The sequence below is a fragment of the Dermacentor albipictus genome, chromosome 10 (assembly GCF_038994185.2).
Source record: "Dermacentor albipictus isolate Rhodes 1998 colony chromosome 10, USDA_Dalb.pri_finalv2, whole genome shotgun sequence".
NCBI classification, from domain to species: Eukaryota; Metazoa; Arthropoda; class Arachnida; order Ixodida; family Ixodidae; genus Dermacentor; species Dermacentor albipictus.
The window spans coordinates 80,323,680-80,345,201 of record NC_091830.1 but is presented as its reverse complement, the minus strand read 5'-3'; the positions used below and the strand labels follow the sequence as shown (position 1 = coordinate 80,345,201).

Here is a 21,522-nt window from a genome sequence, read left to right as displayed (position 1 = left end):
TAATGGACGGGCGATTTCTCACGGCTTCATTGACACGCAAGGCGCCACCCCCCAGGGCGAGCGCTTTCGAAAGGCAACCGGCAAGCAATTGTCGTCGGTGGCGCATTCGAAGCGTATCGTCGGGATGGCAGTGGAGGAGAGGAACCTGGAGATGGCGAGGAATGACAGAGCGGGCCTCGCACCCCTCGAGACGGAAGAAAACACTGGGAGTTGTATTCGCCGTGTGAGCGAGCGAGCGCGTTTGTGTGTGCGTATGCGTGTAAGATCGGGAGGTGGCAGACGGACCCTTTGCATGGACGACGTCACGCGAGTGGCGTTGTTCGATATCGCGACATTTTCCCACGCTGTGCTCCTGTTTCCTCTTCTTCCCCTCCCCCCCCCTTCCCTGCAGCAGGCGCTGCGGTATCCTTATGCTGCGGCGCGAACGCGTGCGCACGCGTTAGTACGCCAGCCTGTCCAGAAGTTTGCGGAGCCGGTTAGTGGCTGACGTTTCCTATCTCGCGTTGCAAAGGGCGACTGCGATGCCGTGGCGTACACGCAAATGCTGCGCCAGTGCGAAATCGGGCCGAGTTCACGGTGACCTAAAGGGCTTAGTGCACTGTGCCAATTCTTACGGGAAGACAAAAAAAATGAATAAAGAAGAAACGTAATGATATGCATATCCGAACCACATGTTGGTACCCGAGAAGCGAAGCTTTCGTGAAGCTGATAATATTCTGCGCAGTATTTTGCACCGTAGCGATGGCTCCTTGCAGGGAAGACGCCCAGACGCGGATGACCCAACCACGTGACCCACGGTGCCGCGCATTGTTTGTTTATTAATTTGTCTTTGGGATCGGTCGAGTTTGCAATGGCACCGTCTATAGGGTCGGGGCGCCGACTAGAGCTGGCTGATCCTAGACCTAGGGCAATTGTTAAGAGCTCTTGGCGAGAGAGCGACCATGCAGGCGCGCCGAACCCGGAAGTATGGCCAGATAAAGATTTATTTTAACAAAAGGAATCCTGATCTCGATTACGCGTATTTGGTCAAGAGAGGATATTTGGATGCAATTTGTTGTACCGCTGGGTAATTCCATAGAAAAGGAGGCCAACAGCCAGCACACCTGAAGAGGGTAATAAATATGAAAGTGCTGTCCCGTGTGGGAGAAAAATTTCGGCAAGACAGCAGTAGCTGCAGCGGGACAATGGAAGCAAGTGGTAAAGAAAACTTTGCTTTAAAAAAGAAGAGTTAACGAAAAAAGTGTGTGCACGTAATACCGCAACTCATATCAGAGTAATCGCTTCGATTTCTCTTGCGCTGCCACAGAGAGGACTTTTACAACCAGGCAAGTTTGTTTTGCCTCCTGCGGCATCCTCCTGCGATACCGTCATAGCACCAGTAATAAAAAAAGGCAATTAACCTGTTTTGTTGACGATAACGATCGCAATGTGGCGGCTATTCAAGGGTCTAGTTTGCGCTACGCTGAATAAACGAGCATTGAGGAAAGCACCGTCGCATCAGTTCAATGTTACTTTTCAAAATATCAGTTTCCAGTGAATATATACGCCCGGTATAGAATTCGGACTCCGTCGCTTGCCACTTCTGCCGTAGTTAACTACTTTAGCTCGGCCTCCTGAGGCTTTGGCCTACTTTTATATGTCTTTGATTGGTTCAATTGTCACATTATTCGCATTCCTCAATGACACTGAATGAAGGCGCAAGAGCATGAAGTCATTGATTTTGCGTCGTTTGGGTGCCGTCCTTTAACAAAAGCGTACAATATATTAGTATTATGTATGTTCACAGTTCCAAGTGGAAAAGAAAAGAAATAGATACGCCGATACCTTGCTCATTTTATATTCATGCTTATGTGAACATCAAAATAAGACAGCGCACGGACTGATCTCCCGGAAACTCCAATTTAAATTCTGCAGTTTCAGTTTATGTCAAAGCGTGGCGCGATTGCGAAGGCAGAAATTATGGGGGGTATCATTAGCCTCGGTTATTAGATGTTTACGTCACATTACGCTGATCGTATGCCGGAAAAGTATGCAGACAGGCGTCACCGGCAGTCTTACTTTCCTGGAACTTGAACGTGAAAGGAAAAAAAAAAGTATCCTACGCCGTCACCAAGCCGAGGTCGGGAGGAAAGGCCACGGAATAAAAGAGTAAATGCGCTGACGCGGAAAGCAATCGACCGTAGTAACGCCTGCCAAACGCGAACAAAGCAGGTTAGCGAGTACATTTAGGTTGCAAAAAAAAATCCAAAACATTGCAGCCCCAACATTTAAAAAAGAACAGGGCGCAAACGCTCTGCACGCATTAGGCGGCGTCATCTCGACTTAGCAGTCCGAGAAATTTTAGAAGCAGTATTATACGGAAAGTTGTGCGCGCCAAGCTTATCTGTTCTTGTAAGGCCGCAATACCCCTATCACTGGACATCATCGCAAGCATCGCATGTGCGGTTGTGCTGTGGTTTAAATGTTGACGTACTTAGCTAGGTTAACCACACATAATTCATGCGGCCGTCTTTAGTGGTACCTCTCGCCGAAGTTCACCATTGAATACCGTACTAGAGGCCGGCCGCATTTTGAAACAGATCCCCGTTGACTGCAGAGAGGGGTATAAAGCAGTCAGTGCCTGTACGTCTTTAATATCAGATTTAGCAATGGCAACATGGCATTAACAACGAACAAGGGTGTTAACGTGGACAAGTGGCGACCAAGCGCAGTTGAAAATGTGGAGGCAGGACTACTTATGACTGAACTTGATATGGGGCAGCGGCTGGTTAGTCTCACTGTGAGTTACATAGCGATAGCAATTATATGGACACTCCAAGTGAACTTTAGCCGCTGGCGTCGGCGTCGCCATGCTGTTCCACATATATTTATGTATAGGCATGCTTTATGCTTATCCATGCCTTTATGTGGCTTATAATGATACTCTAGTCGGTCACTGAACCCTGCTCATGACACGTCTTACGTTGTTGTCAAAATTATTCTCAAGAATTTTGGTAATGGCAGCGCGCAAACAAATTTCATGAAACGTAACATTAACTGCGCATACCTTTTACCTCAAGTCTTCTCAGACAGTTACTATAGGTGCAAACAAATATCTCAGTGGTCAACCCTGAAAATTATGTTTTCCTGGTGCAACTTGGGACGGGAAGCTTAGTTGCGCCTTTGCGATGTCGTTATAAACCGGGCAAGGCGTGTTAAAGGTTTTAAGAGGCAAGAAATTTTGGCGCACTCGCACATGTCGTGTCCACGTTAGGAGGACTCGCGTTTAGTTACAGCCCCGTCCTAGAAATTCAAGCGCTACGCTAAGCCTTGCTATCGCACTCAGGGCTTCGCCCTGCAGCGAGAGAGAGAGAAACAGAGAAAGAGAGAGAAAGGAGCAAGGAAAGGCAGGTAGCTTCACTAGACTGAGTCCAGTTCGCAACTGTACACATGCGGAAGGGGAGGGGGAGTGAAAGGAAGAGAGAGAGAAGACATGAGTCTAATAGCGCTTTCACATGCAGTAAGCTAGGTGCAGCTTGTCTACAGTCGGGCACTCAAGTCTGTTACCTTAAGGTACTCAAGAAGCACTCGAATAGGTTTCCGGGCCGATGAACTGTGAGGCCAGGCTCCCAAGACCTTAGCTTCTGTATATGACCTATCGTTCAATCTTTTCAAGGTAGACTTGAGAGTCTGACGTTGATGATCGAAGCGCTAACAGTGGCCTAGAAGGTGAGTGATGGTCTCGTCACACTTGCACTTTGCACACATCGGTGAGTCCGCCGTTGTCATACGATAGTTGTAAGAGTTAGTGGACGCCACTCCTACTCACAGTCGACCCAACAGCGTGGCTTCGCGTCGTGAAAGGTTTGATGGTAATTTCATTTTCAGTGATAGGTGGAGGCCGTATAATCGATGGTTAGAGTTCTGCGGTGTATGCCAGTAACTCAACGTGACGGTACGCGCGAGGTTGCGCAGTTCTCTTGCAGAGTCTACATTCGACAAAGGTATAAGGAGTGTTGGCACACCAGTCTGGCCACGCCGGGCAGCGTCACCGGTGAGGAGATTACCAATGATGCCACAATGTTCCGGCTGCCACTGAAAAATTTTATCGTGACGTCGTTATGAAGTGCAGTGACCAATTTCGTTGATTCGGGACATCAGCATTTCGTAATTACCATGTCGTGTACCTCGCAATTTTGAATGGCTGCTTTGGAATCACAAACTATTGCCAATTTGCTAGGCGTTTTTTTTTTGTCTCAATGTATTCCACAGCAGCAAGAATAGCGGCCATTTCAGAACCTGTAGGTCTCGTAACGTAGGAAGTCCTAAACTTGATGGCGACCGATTGAGATGGAATAACAATGACGCCCGCCTAACTTTCCGTGACGGAACCATTCGTGTAAACACGAATATGATTATCACAATGCAAATGTTTCGATGTGATTTCCTTGAGAGCCGTGATGGTCAGGCTAGCCTTCACAATTCCTGGAACAGCAACGTTCACCGGAGGCTTTTTTATGCACCACAGAGAGGATGGCGTTCTTGTTGCGGGCGAGTATCTCAATGACAAAGAGTGCCGGTTAGCCGCAACTGATCTGGAAAACGCTGCCTTGGGTCTTTTCTCAGGCAAGCGAGCGAGATTGTGGTCAGGGACTCTGGATATCAGGCGCACATGCACCCGGAGTGCGTCGACAGCTATATGAATCGTTGACGAAACTGCAAATGTTTATGAATACAGTATTTGCGGTGCTGCGTATACAGTTCTAGTCGCGCTGTGGTTATCTGAAAGTTGCGTACTTCCATCTTCTGATGACTCACTTTGCGAATATCTAGAGAAAGCTATAAAAAAAAACTCAGTATTGATTTTAGGAAACTTTCATATATTGAACTATGCAAAGCACAAAACATATGTTAACACATTAAAGAGCAGTTTATGTTTGACTATATATTACCAAAGTATTCGTAAAAATATCGATTTCCGAGTCATCACGGAAACTAGAGCTCAAAGCTTCGGCTTCGGCCAATATTATTTGCTTGTTGTATATAATTCATTTTATGCCTATAACCATCCATTACAGCTATAAACGAGTAGCCTGAGTAACGCTGTACTTGACTGGAAGGTACACACCTCTCTGCATTCTCAAACCATTAGTCTTGTGAGATCTGCGAGAAACGTCTTGCTTTACTTGCGCTGCGTATTTTCAGCGCGGATGACGTCACCAACAACTGCAACAAGCAAGACGAGATACTAAAGGTCACTAGACATATAGCGTTTTGTCTTGCCTGGTATGCAACTCCAAGAAGAAGTTCTTTAGTGGGTGTGCAACTGTTAGGAAATTAATTGTGGACCTGAGCTGAACAGGGCCGAAACAAACGGGACAAGGACCCAGAGACAACGGAGACAACGAACACCGATATTTTCTTCGCATTCTCTTTCTTTAGCTCCGAATTAATTTTTTTACGCGAATCTTATTTTCTACACCCGTATACTACCACTCGTGAAAATGGACTTGCGATACGAGGGAACATTGTAGCAAGTGCCCTAGCGAGTTCATTCTATCGCGTCTGTTTGGCAAGTAAGATCGCCGAGCTGTTTAGACCAGCTGGCTTTACCCACTCCAAAGATAGCAAGTCGGTATGAAATTTGGCTTTGTGAAGACACTTCAGCCGAATAAGCCAAACGAAATGAAACATGTTGCCATTGCAGTCGGAATCAGTCAGAAATGTGGCAGAAATGCTGGAGTATTCATTGTCGCTCTCCTGCAATACGACTTCAGTTACGGAAGACTACAATTTTACTTTCACAAAATTAGGTCAGCACGTGATTTCAGTTTGATTTGATGCAACCGGTGCCACTGAACCCCTCAATGGGACTAGCAGGCTCTTGTGTCACGCAAAGTCGTACTTCTTGAGAGAGAGAGAGAGAGAGAGAGAAAGAGATAGAGAGACTGAGAAAGAGAGATAGAGGAAGGGAGGGAGCGAGGCAGGGAGGGAGAGAGAGAGGGAAGGTGGTGGGGGGGAGGGAGTAAGTTTTCAATGAATCTTGGAGAGGTTTGCCTGGCGGCACGTCTAGCATGCTACACTGTACGCGGGTGTGATTAGGGACCGAATTTATATGACCAGTACACGAACATACCAAAGCTGCACTAAGCACAGCCACCACAGCACGCAAGAAACCAAAGGATCTCATTAAGACCGATCTCTCTGAGGAAGCTTGAAAGTGGCCTTCATTGAGCAAGATGCAAAGGTAGCGTTAGTAGATGAGTTGAGTACGTATCCTCGCTATATTTGATGAAGTTGCTGTACACGGTTTGAGTCTGAAGTGCGTTCTGGGGGCGCAATTATCTTTGTCAGCATTGCAAATTTCACCGCCAGGATATCTAAAGCAAACTAAAATGTTTGCCAGGCTTCGAACCTCACAAGCTGATCAAAGCGGCAGGTTAAAGATGGAATAGTATATTTCGTTGGCTCGTTGTCGAAGTTGTTCGCTGCGGACGAGGATTAGCCTGGCAAACTGCTCCTGCAATGACTGCCCCTGAGTCTTTTTTTTTCTGATTTTCAGAAATGCGCTATCGCGTGCCCAAAAGTTCAGTGCCATGCATATCCGCTAGTAAAAAGCGTAAGAACTTCTAACGCATCATCATTGGTCCTTCGGGGAATGTTGTCCTTTGTATATGCCCATATGGAAAAGCCCGTGTTTTCAATTTGCCAAGCAAAGTCTTTCTTTCGACATTGAAGCGCCGGCAGGAGCCAATGAAGTGTTGAGCGTCGCCAGTTTGTTTGCAATTTGTACATTGAGGAGAGCAAACTCAGCTAGATTTGCACGCTCAAGGCGTAGCATTGGCCAATCCAGTTCGTCTTCTATAATTCAGGCTGGCTTCCGAGCGATTGAGCATCCGTACTCTACACTAGCGTTGCGGTACACAAAGCACCAGGACAGAGAATCAGAGGGAAATGCCTTCATTGGGAACAGGTTGCTGCCTTGTTCGTTGACTATTGATGGCTTACCGATCGCATTCATATATATATATATATATATATATATATATATATATATATATATATATATATATATATATATATATATATATATACCTGGCTTTCTGCGCAGTATATCGCAGGCTGTGCTATGCAGCGCCGCAAACCGGCTTCGCAGTCGGCACACATTGTGATCAGGCGAAATAATCGGCAAAAATAAATCACTCCTGCAACTTCGAACGTCCTAGCGCGCACACACACCAGACTGAGCATCTTAAACACGAACGAGTGCGCAATGCGGTTAGCCGACTGGTTGGTCGACACAAGAAAACAGAAGAAAAAAAGCGAGGTAGAGCTTATGCGGTGCAGTAATATGTCACGTCCAGGGGTCCAATCGCCCGATCTCGACCCTCTTGGTCACGTGCGATGCATTTTCACAGGACTGTGCAGTCTTTGCGCAGAAGGGGCACAGTATCACGCAATGCGTCGGATTGCATATATTTCACGGTCCAGACCATCGCTCGCCTCGTAACCGGAGCGGGTTTCCTCGCTTCGCAAGGGAGAGGCATGGCATTGGCCCGGTCTCGGGTGATCTGGGGTTAGCGCTCCCATAATCGGGTCGGCAGTGCATGAGCCAGTGTAGGAAACTTTCCGCCCGTAATCAGAAAGCTTTCTTACACTAGATCCCTTCGTGAGAGCAAATTCCTGTCAATTCTGATACTGGACATATCAATATTGAAGACACCCACCCAGTGGTACATCACACACACAAACGCGCAACGCACGCACGCACGCACGCACACAGTCACACACACACACACACACACACACACACACACACGTTGTGAATACTGGCACAGGTTCTTCCTGGGTTTATCTACCCGTAGTCCCAAAAATAATTTGTCACGCTAGAAATGCTCGTAAGCAAACAAATTGTCATGTGAGACACAGCTTTAGAAAAATAGCCCACCAATCGCAGCACACAAGAAAAAAAATGGCTTTGTTAATTCGGCCACTATTCGCTTGAGCTATTTGTAAATGTAAATGCTAGCCAATCAGGATGTTCAACGGGACAGTAGTAAAGGCTCCCGGCCAATGGCAAACAGCCCTTAAGCACAGAAAGCGCGCGGTTTTATACTTTGTGTTCTGTGGCATGCTCTGCTATGTTTATTCACTCTTTGACCAGTGCAGCTGTTTTGCAGTTCATTATCAGGAAGTGGGGCGGAGGGTGGAGTGCAGGATAAATTGTATCATCTTCATTTGGAATGCTACGAAATGTCCCCAATATCAGTGCCACATTTAATGGCACACGCTTCATCAAATAAAGAAATTTACTTTCCTTTCAACTTCCGTTTGTTTTAAGAACGTTTAGTCCTCTGCACACCTGCTGAGTCGGCTTCAAGACCGCGTTCGCGGTAATTCGCGACACGAGCTCGGCACGTGACTACGTAGACACAAGCCGACCGGAGGCGGCAGGAAAGAAGTAAAACCGCGGCCACCGTGTCGCTCGGACGGTGCAAGAACTCGAATACTAGATCGCACTTCGCGATAGGGATGAGATTCGGAAGCCTTTACGACCGTCGGCGGCGGTGGCTCTCAGAACTGTCCGGGCCCGAGGCATCAAACCGGTCGCCCCGTTGCTGCCGAGATTAAAAGCCGCGATACTCGGGAAGTGGACGGCGGCGGATCGAGCAGAGTGCTGTTGTGCAGGGTCCGCGTCGGGAAAGAAGCCGCCTATCTCGTCGGGTAGCACGGTTACGCGTAGACCGCGAGCTTGATGGTCTCCCGCACTTTTCGGTATGCTATAATGAGCGCGGTGTGGAGGATTATGGCTTCCAGAGGCCCGTAGGACGCGGGAGATCGCGTGAAGTGTTGACTCACTTCTTGTCCTTTCTCGGGCTGTGGCTATTTCCGTACAGTCTCTTACGGCCTTCCGTAGAGTATCTCGTATAGTCGAGCGGAGATGCTGTGGCGGACCCAGTGTGCGCATTCCTTTAACATTTTTGGCTCCCGACACCCGGCACAGTGGCTCAGTGGCCGTGGCGTTGTGTTGTCGAACACGAGCTATTGGAGTGGATTAGCCGCAACCGGGTTCTGAAGGGCTCGGAATGCGAATGCGCTCGCGTGCCGTAGTTTTATTGAGCGTCAAAAAACCCTGGGTGGGGCCATGGCGGCCGCATTTCGATGGGGGCGAAATGCGAAAACACCCGTGCACTTAGATTTGAGCGCAAGTTGAAGAACCCCAGGTGGTCGAAATTCCCGGAGTCCTCCACTACGGCGTGCCGTATAATCAGGAAGTGGTTTTGGCACGTAAAACCCCATAATTAAAAAGAACCCGGGTGGTCGAAATTAACCCACATCATCGCAGTGCGGCCAACTGCGCAGTGTAAGAGCGGTAGATATTGTTTTCCCTAACATTATTCTGCGTATTCTTTATCGGGAGGTGCATTTTTTTTGACATATTCAGATGGTGCTTTAATACTAGTGTAGTATTATTTGTGTCAAGTATTTTAAACAAAGAACAGGGCCGCTTCTCACAGAAAGCTGGTATGCTACATTTGTTAGTGTGAAAAAAATTCAGTCAGTGCAGATGGAGTGCATAACCTTAGCGAATGCAGAAGTGAAACGTTTTTTGCATACGTCCTGAGGGCCCGCCCGTATTCACAGAATCTTTTTAGGCTAGAATTGCCCGTATAACAGAAAACTTGGGCGAATTCTAATCGCATGCGTATCGTTGGCTAACGGGGTCAGCCAATCGCAAAGACCATTTACGAACGAAGAGCTTTGCCCATTCGATTCCACGGGCCGAATTGCCAGTTGTTAGTTCGTAAGTTGCCTTTACCATTCAGTGGTCGCGTTAACTAATGATACGTCCATTGTAAGGATTGGATTAGTTTTTTTTTCTTACAAGAAATTCTAGCGCACGACCATTTTGTGACTGCGGGCCCCAGGTTATGGCGGACACAGCCAATCAGGCTAGCACAGTTGATGTATAGAAGTTATGCGAATGTTGCGGCTGTAACAAACATACACTTCTGTTCAGGCGAAATCCACAATTCCAGAACTCTAGTATAAACCAGTTTACGAGAAAAGCTAAAAGTCCTAAACAATATGTTCAGAGAGTGGAAACGTATTTCTTTCAGAGGACTCAAAAGTGCGTGAGAGCTCAGAAGGAGGCGTGTGCCATTTGGCCATGCTAAAATTGACGAGGTGCACCTGCTCCTTTAAATGCCGCTTACAGGGAAAGCTAGGTCATTGTCCGAGATACCCGGGAAGTCCAAGTGACGGCTGCCAGTAACAGCTGCTGCGCGTGGTGACGAGACGAAAACACGACGGGGAGATCATAAGTGCCGATAGCACAGATCGACTTCGGCGGTGCGTCGGGGCCTAGATGGGGTCTGCATGCCGTTCCTACTGGTCCGCCCAACGTGACTGCAATGAGGACAGGAGAAAGGCTTTCGCGGACAACTCGCGCCACGGCGGAGTACATAGTCTTTGTAACAGACGCTTTGGGAGAATTGCTGCCCTATGGAGGGTATTATGCCGATTACCAGCTAGTTTATGGCGCGCGTATAGCTATACGAAGCGTAATCCTTACCGTTAACGGTAGCTTTAAGGCGAGGTGCAATAGCTTATCTGTACATCATTTTTCAAGGATTCCCTTCCTGTTCGGAACTACTTACGTAGGAATACTACTGTCCTATTTATTCAGGAACAGAGCGCCGTACTTAATATTGGCCGGTGAGAGCGTAACTTAGCTAAAGACAACGCTAGAAAGAAATAATAAATCGGGCTGAGCTACGCGATTACGCGACTATAATAAAATACAGGTCAGTATGATACCAGTGGGTGCAAGCGTGTACACCCAAGAAGGCTGCATATACGACAGATGCTTGGTAACGCTGCTTTAAATTGCCTACCATCTACCGCTGAACTCACGGGTTTTACACGTGAAAGCTCGGCACTGGTTAATCTTATATCAATGTAAAATAATTACGTTGCCTCCAAACGTGTAAGCAAGCACTCGACTTTGACGGCTTCGACAACGTTTCCTGCCAGAATCTAGGGATATGCAATCAGAATCGCTATCGACGCTATCAGTGCCAAACCTTAGGCGTAAAACTTTAGAAAAGCAAGCCTGGCTTTCCTTTACCACACTAAATTGGCCTTCTTCCTGCGAAAGTTGAAGCGTAGATATAGCATAGCTAGAGTGCTCTGCCGGTCTCAGCTATCCAGGGCGGACTATCCATAGGTGCGCGCTATCCAGGACGTTCGCTCTCAGAATAGCTGGTTGCACTGTTCACTGCCCGTATGCGCATCGCCACTGCCGAGAGAAACCAGTACACAAAATGTGGAGCACAAGAAATGCTGGTTAGTCGAGCCAAGGCCAAAGCGGGAAAGACGCGACTACTTAATGTGGGTTAGACGACCAGTTCCCGCTCATTCGCTCAGGCTACGAAATCTCGACCGCATTCGCACCCGCACTTCAGCCGATTCCTTGGCACACACTGCCCTAAGACGAGTTACGGCTCTACAACATGTGTATCCACACCAAGTCGATGTTCCCCTAATTCACACCGCGCTGCTGTAGAGACGATTGTCTGCAGTCGAGTCCGCAGTGTCGGACGTTGTGGCGCAACGTAATAAAGCGCGTTGATAGCGCTGGCGACTCATTTCGCATGCACAGCGGATATGCCGGGAAAGAATGTGTGCACACGCCGACAAAGAAGCACGCGGTGTAGTGCGTGCGCAGATGGATAAAACCGCAGGGTTTCACAACGTACAGGGTGCCCGCATTCCTCAAGAAATCCGAACTCACGGCGGTACATGTTCGCAGGGCACCCACCACGCGGTCACGAACGTGTACGTACGCTATGGGTAACGCACGCACGCACAGACACACACGCGCGCACTCACGTGAACGCGCACGAGAACACTCTCCACTGCAGCCGGAACGCGTATCAGTGTGCCGAGCGGCAGGACGGGGGGCGTCTCACTGGCACAGGGCTGTTGCGAAAAAGTCTCGGTGGCCCGGCAACGGGGCGGGTGGGAAGGAAGTTATCGAGCCCTTCGTCGTGTGTGTGTGTGTGTGAGACGCAGCGCTCAATTAAACCCGCTGATTGCCGGGCACACGCTCCCTGGACGTCCGGGGCCTGCGTTTAATCGTCTGGGAAGCGGCAGCTTTCTCCCAGCAAGCTCGAGACCTCGGGTGTACTGCGTACTAAGCGGCTGCACCCTGTGTTACGACACTGCTGCGGAACGCATACATTGCGTATGAGAACCGAGAACGGGAGAGCTTCTGCAATGTTTTGTTCGTCGTTAAACCATAGACCGATCGTCGAGTGTTCGTTTACTACTTGGCGCTGATGTCTTCATCTGTCGGTTCGGCTCGTTGGCGAGTTCTTGATTGCCGCGGTTACAACGCACGCTTTGCATACAAGAGAGTCTTTGGAAATGTAAACGCTGCATCGAGTTCTGGCGCCGACAGGAAGCAGTTTGTGCAGAGGCAAACAGGACGTTGCGTTAAAGGTGACGCTGGTGGACGTTTTGGCTCTGTTTTATATAATAATTTGCTTGGAACGAAATAAATGCCTGGCTTTCAAACCGAAATCCCAAAATTAGTTTCATCCGACCAATGTTATGGAGAAGTGAACTGCAATAAAGAGGAAGTCCAAGTCTTCGAACAAGCTGCAAGAACTAAATAGCACTGAGCCATCATGGTAGCAGGCGGTAACAACGGCAAAACAAGAAAAATAAAAGATGTGCAAAATTATGAAAAGATACATACACCCCAAGACATTCCTTGTCCATTCCTGCATGCTCGTGACGCGTTTTCTGCTGCGTGGTTTTGTTGTTTCGGAGCCAGGTGGTACACGTGACGTTTCAGCGCTAATTTCGAGCAGTTCTTTGGGCTACGCCTCATATTTTCAGCACCTCATCCTCTCGTTAAGCCAACATTTTGGGCCTCGCACAGCTACTGGGCCAAAATTCACAAAAAATCTTCTGCGGAGTATTTTTTTTTCTTATGAGAAATTACTAGCTAAAGATTAAATTTGACATAATAGTTGCCGAATATTAAGGCAAAATTTTGTCCCCTGATCTTGTCATGTGACGTGAAGTTGACGTCGTCTAGAGTTCAGGGGCCAAATTCTCAAATTTCCGTAAATTTGTGATTTGTTCCATTGACCTGCCGGCCTTCCCACTAATATATCCAGCTTCAGGATGGGATGGAATTTTCTCTGACGAACAATTATATCATAATACCTTTCTGTGTTTGCGGGTCCAGACGTTTTCCGAAAGAGAAACTGCACTAAGAGCACTTTGTTCACATACGGCGTACAGGGGTATTCAGTCGTCCATAGAGCTATAGCAACCTTAAAAACGCGAACGGTGATGAAGTATATCTGCACTACTTGATGGCGCACCCCGTCTGCGCATTGTACTACTAGCAGACGCACTGGTGCCTACCTAAGGATACAGATGTGTGAATGAAGAACCAAACTAACTTTGAGCAAACCTCTGTTTCTTCCGGAATATGGCTTGCAACTGGCGGCTGACGGCTCTGTCGTAGACTAGAAGAAGAGTTTATTCCGGCTGGTCGATACATACTCGAACCCACTGTGCATACGAAAGAAAGGATAACTAATAGCGTTTAGCTTCAAGTTATTTGTTTCTACGTCAATTTCTCACCGTTGTTTATCACGTTCGAGTTTGTCATGGATTGCCTACCTGTGAAGTGTTTGACTATGAAACTCCGGCTGCACTGTTTCTACGGACTCGGAAGAAATGTTAAAAAAGAAACTCTGAAAACTTAATCATTATTACGGTCTTTATGCCACTATGTTGCCGACTTCGGAAAAGAACTCTCATGCTTCCTGACACACGGACGGCACACGGTGACACGCGGACATACGAAATAATTAACCACAGTTGCATAACCACAGTTGCAGTTGCAGTTGCATAGCTCTACAGTGAGGGCATTCGGTATTAGTATTTGGCAGTATAGGTGCATAACTCCTAATCAACCTTAGTGCAAACAAGGTGGCAGAACAAGGAGACAAGGCAAGGCGCTTCTTTCAACTAACATCTGTATTAGATCACACCCCTAATGTTAGAATCCTAACACACGCAGCGTGTACCGATTCGCGACCATGATTCCTGGCAGATGAAGAGAGCGATATGCATGGCTAAAGTGCCTACCTGCCAATGTTCCCAGAGGCATGACATCCTCCAGCGTTTCCCGGTTGCTTGAGGAACTGTTTACACTGAGAAGGATCTCATCACAAGGGGCCATTCAAAACCTTACAGGTGATTAAGCTTAAATCACTGGAGATTTTTAAAGACGTTAATAGCAGTGCTGTGTCGTGCGCTGTTGTAGTGTTCAGGGGCGCGTACTTGGCAAATGTTCTCTTGCGTAAGTGTCGTCCATGTCTGGCTGCATCGTAGCGTCGACAGCCTCGTTGTTAGGCTGATGGCAGTGATGCGTTTCTGGCCGCTGGACCCAGAACTATCAGGGAAGGCTCTTGCGTAAGATATCTTTGCAAATTGGGGCCAAGGTACGTGCAAGAGACGCTAACAATTTTTTATTTCTTTCTTTATTTATTTATTTATCATACCCTCAAGGTACGGTTGTACATTGCAGAGGGGAGCCCTGACCAGCTAGCCCAGCTCCCCTGCTCTGCCGTTTCCGGAGGTGTGCGCCTACCGAATCGCGTGCCAAGTGCTCAACCTTGAAGATTTTCTTTTTCACTTCTAAAGGCCTGTAGTAGACGGCACTCAGCCCCGCACACACCCATGGTCCGCTGCTTACGGCGGCTACCTTTTTTCGGTCCCTCTCCGTGCAGTGGTTTATTATTACCAACTCTAACTGCGCGTTGGGGTTGAACCCCGTGACGATGCGCGAAGTCCAACAGCTATGGCCGTGTACGCGGGGCTCGAAGCGCCCAGTCATGGCGCCCCAGAAACGGGTCAGATGCGCGTTGATCCATGCTCTCAAGGCCCCCGTTGTTCTTGCCGCTGCTGTCTGCACTAAGCGCGTGCGTTCAGAGACGCTGCCGTATAGTTATGACTGCATCGACTGAGTGAGCCTCGGCGAATTTCGCATGCGAATCGTTCTTTCGCAAGACGGCGGCGTCCCAATTTCTATGCTTGATGGCGACGGCTTCGCGACCGTGTGCGGGCGTATCGCTGTACTCCGAACAACAGTCGAAGTTTGCTGCCGCTGTACTTGGAGTTCTGTGTCATTGGACAGGCGTAGTGGGATTGGCTAAGTGGCAGTCCGTCGTCAGGCTCGTGACTGCTGAGAACGAAGCTATGATGTAGCACCGTGTTCTGGGCCCTCCCGCTGCTTAAGCTGGTGAGAACGCTTGGCAATTGAAACAGACATTGAATGCGTGACGACGTTTTCCTTTGTGTGTCTGTGTGTGTAAATGGACGCTCCTGGGATTTCGGGGCTAAGACCAACAGCTACTGAACTGAAGTCTTCGTACGGGTGAGCTCGATGGGACTGCCTCACCAACGAATCTTGCTGAAGAGGGTTTAAAGTTTCAGTAACGTTTGGCCTTTAATGGAGCAGGAGCCAATTTCACAGCGCTTTGGCGCTGTGAAATTGATCGGTCACCTTCCCTAATAATACGTCTATGATCAAAATTGGCTGAAAACATGTCTTACAAACAATTCTATCCCAAGAGGTATTTTGTGAATGCCGACTAAGGTGGTTCTGTGACCACATTTCTATATTCTGACTGAACGTATGCCAAACTGGTATGAGTCGTGTCTGAGATAAGGTCTTATTCAATGACAGCGTGTGAGACATCCGTCCGTGGAGGAAATGTGGCGGTATTCTTTGTTTAGTTGAAGGCCTGAAGTAGTATTGCTCTGGGCCCAACACAGAACGCTTCTTGTTTGTAAAAGCGGTTTGCCATTGGCAGAACGCCATTGATATTATTGTTATGCCAAGCACTATGATTTACTGGCGCCTTCAATTGCGAACAAATATGGCGTAGGTACATTTTGTAAATTCGCCTCCTGATTCTTATCGGCACCTACAGATTGTGCTACCTTGCAGTCAGGAGAAATCTGGGCTTATTCTTCTGGATCCCGAAGACAGCTCAAGGACATAATTGCTGTTAAGATTGGTTCTCATTAGCGGCTGCTATCTTATGATTGTGGAAAGTGCATGTTATGATGACCGTCATTATACGGACTCTCGAGGCGCAAAAACGCTGTCGGAAACGCCGCCGACGCTTCCGCCATTCCCAGCGTGGTCGGGCTGTCCACGACGGCGCATGCGCATCTCGGGCATGAAAGGTCAGAGGGCCTCCAGAGAAACGGTATGGGGGCTAGAGGAGTGGGTGCTGCGACTGAGCGTAGTTTGCCTCTTCTCATCATGACGCACATGTAACCCTGCAGTCAGTAGAACGGTTCTCCTGCACGTGTCGTAGTCCGTGCGCTGGGAAGAGTGTGCGTACGCAAGGAAAACAAAATACAGATTTGAGGATATCGCTGCCGCTGATTTCAGATATGATGTGTGCTTCAAGTGCCATTCTTTATTGTGTAATCAAAGCTCTACAGGTAATTCTGCTACTCTCGGAAAAGGCGAAGTGCCAGAACTATTTATTTTAGCTTCCATGCAGGAACCTCGCACTACAGCTCTAGCGGTTTTGAACAAGTGCGGAGTTATTCTGTAGTGTTAGGCTGTGAAGTAGTGAGCAGTTTTTCGTCGATTTGGTGCAGCCGATTACCACGTGAATCTCAAACAATAAGGTACAACGTCCAGAACCACACGGGCTAGATATGAGAGACGACGAAGTGGGGCATATATCTGAGTACGTTTTGCTCTACCTGAGAGGCGTTAACGTGGGCGTAAACCTAAGTACACGACCGTTTTGCATTTCGATCGAATCAGAATGTGGTCACTATGGCAGATAAACAAACCCACAAGCTTATAATTAGCAACAAAACGACAACCAGCGAGCAATCACGGCGGGTAAGAACTGCGTTTGGATGATGGGCGTTTCACTTGGTGCGAAATTCACTGCTTCCGTTTGATTAAGCCTTGATGCCGTTAGCCTTTCCAAACACTTGGCAATACATCCTTACAACCGTTTACGCCGTATACATAGCTGGCAAAATCTTCTATACATCAGAAACAAGCGAAGTTACCCTTTCCTGCAGAGTTATGCGGTGCAGCCGTCGGTTCCTTACACAAAAATTCACGCGATTCCAATGGAACGTCATTGTGAATGATGTTAAAAACTAATTTTACTCAAATAGAAAATGCAGCAGCGGTGAAACCTTCCACTTCCAGATCCAGTGACAGAGATGCAGCTTGTACGCGATGACAAACTCCGCAAATGCTCCCACAGAAATCTTGACATCGTAGTTTGCTCAGGGTTCATTCGCAGCTTGTTTCTTCTGATCTCCGCGAGGGCTTGCGGTTTCACAGAAAATCTACAAGCGTCACATGTGAGAAATCTTGCAATGGCTCATTCGTCACTATATGCGGCCTCAAAATTGGAAAACAAAACACTCTTTTGTAGCTTTAGGGAAAGTTGCACAATGCAAAGAAGAGGTAAATATTGAGCTCTGCGAAAACTCATGAAATCTGATGATTTCAGTCATTCTGAAAACATCATTAAGACTTATTGTTTGTAAACACGAAAAACTTCCCATAAGCATTCCTTTCTTTTATTAGTAAATATATAGGTGGACCACGTTTGCAACCCTTGTCGGTGCTGCCTCGTCACGTTATTTCATTTCTGCAAAGATACAAGGTTCTATATCTTCTTCCCACAGGCAGCCTTGCTCTATCATCGTCAAGTGAGCAACATCCCGGCCATTTCTTCCGTGGTGCCTTCTTTCTGATATTTAAATATATAGAGGAAAATTATGCCACACAGTGCGCTCTATGAATAGTCTCATGAAGAATCTCGAAATAGTTGTTAAATCTTCTGCAACACTGGCCACGTTGACATTAAGGGCACCCTGGAGCAAATTCAAAAGTACTGTCAATATTTGGTGCATGTTTTCCCCAAATTCCGTTCCGTGCTTTTGTTCATTGGTGCTTGTGTTAATCGTATCTTGCTTTCCGTCTCGTACTCTTCTTCTGTGGCGTCATTCGCAGAAAAGATGATGTACTGAAAATTACTTATGCTTCATATCGTTTTTCTTTCTTCTCTGCAGTAACCAAGCCGACGTCGACAACGGACTTGACATCTGTCTTCTTCCTGGTAAGTTGCACGAAACTTTGTTTTGCGATATAATGTAAAAAAAATGAATTTCTTTGCGAATGAAAGTTTCACTCTTATTGAATGTCTGTGAAACTGTAACACATGTCTGTGACTATTGCTTGCAAACAACAAAGATTTTCTATTCTCCTTCCTTTTCTAACGTCTATTTCATATTCGAGGCCTTGGCATGAAGGCTTCCTGTTAGTAGCGAATTGTCACTGTCCATTTTCGGATATGTAGGATGCAGTTGCAATTTTTATGAATGAGGAGAATCGCTGTAGTGAGCGGAGATTATGTCCTTTCTTCTTTGGCTAGACTGTTTAGCCCAGAGAACCTCGATTTATTTCAAAAGAAACAAATGTAAGCCAACGTTACGCTTTCATGGAACCAAAAGAAATATAAGAAAATGAGCTGTGTCCTTATGGTGCTCCGTAGGAGCAACGCACTTTATGCATACGTAATCCCGTTTCCTGTAATGAATCTGATAAGTACGTACACCATGTACACGCCTTGGGCAACAGTTAATTCTGTTCTTCGTGGGAAAAGAAGAAGAACTAGCCCTTATGGTTTGCTCCCCAAAACGGCTTCAATGCGACGTTCTCGTCATGCTGCTAGAAGACGTCGCACTATATCAGTGCAGGTACCGTGCGCTCGACCCTATCCCACATGCGAATACAGCGCCAGCAGGCGTTGTTGCAGCAATACGCGAGGGAGCCTACGTCTCTCGCCTTAAGCGCTGCGAACAGTTGTGTGATGTTCCAGCGTGGTACGAATACAGAGCAAAACTTTGCGCAGTGAAAGCATTTCCGCAGTTCTGCAGTCGCTTGCGACGCCAACATTCATCATTCAATCCTGAGCCTCCCCCGGCAGACCTGCGATCTTTGCGAACAGCTTGACTTATCAAGTCGCCCGGCAGTGTGTTGTCTAAGAGTACGCTAGCCTCAACATTAAGCGTTATACAGCGGTTGTTTCGTTTTTCACTCCACGCGTGTACGAATTGCATCGCAAATCGAAATATTGCCAAGTGCCAGCAACTTATATATTGCCGTACTTATTAAAAAGGCTAGAATGAGAACAGGCTGACACTTAACGACCAGCCTAACTTTGTCCACCGGTGCGTGTGAAACGTTTATAAACTTGTTTCAAAGAAATTATATAAAGAGAAGGGTTAGAATAAAATCTGAATGCACTTCTGCGGTTCACTATAGACTGCGAATTTTTTTGGTCAGGAGGACTCTGTGGCCTTCACAGCAATCACGCACTGCTGCTTCATGTCATGCCAGTGCCTGATGAGGCACGTCAAATATTCGACTTCTCTGATTCAATTATTGAAGCGCCAAGATCTCAGCCAATCGTCAGAATTTCTGGTCCTTTAAGCCTTCTAAACCTCAAACATATGAAAGAGAGTTACCTCTCGAGCAATACTTTACGCGCTGGTACAAAGGCATATTACGCCTGTTAAATATATCCCTGGAATATTTAGTAGTCTTGCTGCTTTTTTATTAAACATTCACGTGCATACTGGCGCTTTGTCTAATCCTTTTAGAGCACTCCAGTGCGTTTTCAGACATGGTGTTATGCAGCAACAAACAAACTACTAAAATCCATTTATATGTGTGCTAAAATTGCGATAATAAAGCCGGGATCGCGCTGTTTCAGCCGCCTATCTTGGTTAAAACTTCCAAGCTGTTTCGCGCAACTTTATCAGCACTTGTTTGTGAATGACCTGTGCCATTGGTCCTTTGTGCGCGCTGCAGTTTTACTATGTTCAGCCGCACTACCACATCACATAAAAATTTTACATTTTGTTCACTAGTTGAGGATAAGATATCCCAATTTATACAGCACACTTGCAATCAGCGCATTCTTCTGCACATTCATGTAATACTACATGCAAACACATTAACCATTCATGCTTCTGCTTTAGATTTTCTAAGGCTTGTCATCGTGATTTGTCACCATGCACCTACCTGGAATCTTGAACATTATGATATCGTCGTCCAATTCAAACCCAAAGCCTAGCGCGACAGTATACCGTAACAAAAAAAAGAAAAGGAGGCTCACAATTAGGGCCACAGGAATGGACAACTCAACGCCAATCTATGTGTATGAGCAAGTTTGCGATTGAAAAAACCTCTTAGAATTGCAGTTTGTTCCAGCCCAGGCCATTAGGCTTCTAAACAAGCATTGGCGTTGCACCTTAACGCCCGCTCTGCAGCCAGCAAACGTGATACCATCTGTTATTTTATTAATGAATTTGGATTGAAATGTTAAGTTGGGCTGACAGAGGCTTCGTACCAGAACACTAGGAATCCACCGCATTTTTACAGTTTCAATGCCTACTTTTCGGACCGGCCAAACGGGCGTGGTAGTGCTATTGCCATACATGCCGATAAAAGCCGTAAAATTGACCTGGTGTATTGACCTGGTGTATAGTGTAAAATTGATTTGGTGTAACTACGTAGCAAAAAATATCTGTGGTATACCGGTCACCTGAGGCAAATACTGTCTGCTTTAACAACTTCTTTGGGCATATTTAACCTACGTTTCGTCTAACAGTTCCAAACTCATCTAGGGTAGATATCTTAACGTAGATACGTTGGTAACCAGTATGACTTCGGATGAGTTGATGAATATAATTGGCTCTTCTGGGTTTATGAAGAAAATTAAAACACCAACGCACATCACATTATGTTCTCCATGTCTCGAACTTTTAATTAAAGATATTGAAAACAGCGCAATTCGCACAGGAATCGTTAACTCAGATGTCAGGGACCACTCTCCAGTTTTTATGTAGTATTATTCCAAAAATAAAACTACCAAGTGTTCACAAGAGCGGCTCGTCATACAGTGTATATTGCACGAAAGCCTGCAGGCTCTCAAGTGTGATGTTAGTTAACATGTGTGATCTTTTCTTCTCTATATAACAGATGCGAACGCGTTGTACAATAAAAAAAAACTGTTGCAGCATTCGTCCAAACTTATGCCATGCATTTGCTGTTGAAGAAGGTAAAGCAATCTAAACCGCGTAGAAAGCCGTGGGTTACGCTATAGTTCAGCCGAATGATACGGCTAAAGAACGAGCTTTATTACGTCTTCCTGAATTCACATGCACAAACAGATGCGGCAGTGTTAAAAAAACTATAGGAAGAAATTAAATCGTGAACTTAGGCGAGCGAAAAAAGCATACTACGAGGCTATGCGGATAGTACATATAAATCCGCTGAGTTAGTATGGAAACTCATCAACGACGAGCTCGGCCGCGCAAAGCAAGACGTCGTGCCAGGAAACATTGACATTAAAAATTTTGAAAAAACCTGCAAGGCTCTCGCCG

At 46.8% G+C, this 21,522-nt stretch overlaps 1 protein-coding gene across 4 annotated transcripts in view; it reads left to right on the top strand.

Moving 5' to 3' along the window:
* The window catches only part of LOC139050429 (prestin-like), a 312,086-nt gene that overhangs the window by 167,422 nt on the left and 123,142 nt on the right, over positions 1–21,522 (top strand). For all 4 annotated transcript variants that reach the window (XM_070526799.1, XM_070526797.1, XM_070526798.1 and 1 more), the window contains one exon: positions 18,142–18,188. The gene's annotated coding sequence lies outside the window, so the exon portion shown is untranslated. The remainder of the gene's footprint in view (positions 1–18,141; positions 18,189–21,522) is intronic.